The following is a 2,798-nucleotide window of genomic DNA, read 5'->3' on the forward strand; positions in this document are numbered from 1 at the left end:
GGTGGGTTAGTCTCACCTAGTCTGAGAATGAGATCATTCTTCTGCCTCTATCCTGCGAATCCTAACGTAAATTATTCACATTAAAGATGGTGTTTAACACGTTTAGCTATATATGGTAATATGAAGTTCGTACGAAAAGTCGTAAGCGTTTATATATATGCTGCCAGGGAACACGGCGCGCGTGTGGAACTATACATCAGATTAAAGCTTAGTTTGTGAAATTATTGTAATTTCCGACCCTATTATCGGTTAATTTTCCAACTCATATAGCAATATAAATACATTATTAGCATTACATGGCGTTTGTAATACAACGGTGCTCCAAGAATGAAGGATATATGATAGGCTATACATATGACACCAGCAACATCTGACACCATCAGGATAAGGGTGAATTGCGAACCATCTGAGTTGAGATAGCTCGCGTAATAACAACAACAATAACAACAATGGTATAATAACAAGCACAATAATGGTTGTCGGGAGTTGATCTTAGCTAGTCTTGTCGGCAAAGCTCACCTAAGGAAGCAGTCGTTGTCTAGCGTCCAACGCCACGCCACACGGGAGTAAACCGCTGCTACAGTTTTAAAGCGGCGTATATTATCTTCAAAGGAACATATTTAATTTCTTAGTTTATCCCGACTTGAATTACTGAGTTCTAATATCGACATGATTGAGCATGTGTGTGGATTGATCGTGAGATTGTGGAATGGTGATAACACGCAGACTATATGTGGACAAGCTTGGGTTTGTTGAAGAACCGGGCGCGTGTATGAAAGGGATGCATTGTGATTGTGTAACCGCAAGGCGCTTAAATTAGATAAGCTAAAAATTGAGATAGATTTAATATTATCTTCATTTAACCACATTCAAAAATTATGATATTAACATTTTAAATATCGCTTGTCACATTTGTGAAGGTCTATAACCTATAGATAATATTAGGCATCATGTGAACATGAAATTTCCATGGTTGATTATGTGGATATTTTACCTAGACAATATCTATAAATATTCTACAGGACACACATGTCGCCCCACTTTATATATATATATATATGCGGTTTTAATTAGGAGAAATATACACAGGTTCACATGTAAGAAAACAAGAACATGTAGCGGTAAAAAAACGAGTTGGTTTCTGAATGGGTCTACGTGCCGTTAGTTATCATTCAAGTTTACCTCTATTACGTGACGCGCTGAATCTGAAATGTACATGCATGCTCCTGATTCCTCATCAGCTGTAGTTTCACCATATATATACGCCATGTATTCAGGTTTAAGGCCACTGACAGCTACGCTAGTCTGGTAGCCAGTTATAAGTCATGATATATCGCCGTGTAGAATTTTGGTGCAGTATGATCTAAACATGCAAACAGTTTTTACCCAATGCGAATACGAATAACGCTAAAACATTTTAAATATCCTTGCTCAAGAGGGTAACCATAAACACGCAAAAATACAGCGTTGTTAGAATATCTACGAAGCCACAGAATCAACAGGCTAAACATATATAAAGCTGAACAATTGTAAATAATAAAATCATGTAAATAATTTACGTATAACATGCAGTATAACCTTAAGAGGAATTTACATTTTATAAACTACCTATTGACAGCCGACTCTTAAGGTAAAAGTGGGGAATATTGAATAAATAAACAAATGCGTTTGTAATGTTAATTACACAATATAACTATTTACGTATTTAAACTTAATGTAATTGCCATGTAAGACGGTAAAACGACTGGGCAATAGTTAGCGAATATAAGTTTAACCGTACGTGGTACATACTCATATACTCAACAAAATTAGGTTAGATTCGCAGCGAAGTGTCCACCTCAGCCAACCGTTATCGCGCTGTACTCTTTCTAATTCTGTTACCATTAAAACAATGCTCATGTTATTGTTAAATAGATTTATATAGACATATAATGTTATATTTAAAGAAACATTTCATGTGAAAATATGATTGAGACAATATTTAATGAGCATATATTGATTTCTACTGCGCTATAGTTTCAGATAGCGATGAAGTGGTGGTGCATTTCTGTACTATAACAAAATATTCTATGCAATCATGAACCCGAACACGTGTACATTTATTCATTCACACGTCCGCAGTTTTCTCTACTAACCCTTATCCGGGCTTACTGCTACCGGTTACCCACCTACCCAACCACACACTCCAGTCGCACCATCTCTATACACTGGACCACACACTAAGTAATGCGTACGTCCGTTACCCCCACACAGTCACAGATACAGACACGCACGCACACGCACAATTAATTCTGTTCGATATATCGCTATAAAGAATTAGGAAACACATGTAATGTTATTCATGTAAGGGGTAGGCGTCAAAAAGAACGGCAGCGGAAAAGCTACCGTAGTTCTCCGCCTGTATTATCATGCGACGCCGTGGGTTGCTACCTTGCCTATTAGAAAACGTCGGTGTTGCTTTGATGTCTACCCATGTGTGCAGGATCTCAGCCTACTAAATCACATGTTCATTGTCCTGAAAGCAATAGCTCGCGGGTATATGTCGGCATGCAGCGTAATGGTTTTCGAATGCTCTTTTCGTGTGGCCCGCACAAAATGAAGAACGATAGTTCCCCCCACCCACGTCATACCACACAGGAGGCCAAACAAAAAGCAAGAGCGGACCTGCAGGAGAGACTACAACCGTACGCACCGAGAGACTATATGCCCTTCCCGAATCCTACCGCCACCACCGCAGCATGTACAACCAGACGTAGGGTCACCATTTTAATATAATTTATTTTGGCCGTATTTAAAGA

The sequence above is a fragment of the Priapulus caudatus genome, unplaced genomic scaffold (genome assembly GCF_000485595.1).
Source record: "Priapulus caudatus unplaced genomic scaffold, Priapulus_caudatus-5.0.1 Scaffold47, whole genome shotgun sequence".
Taxonomy (NCBI): domain Eukaryota; kingdom Metazoa; phylum Priapulida; class Priapulimorpha; order Priapulimorphida; family Priapulidae; genus Priapulus; species Priapulus caudatus.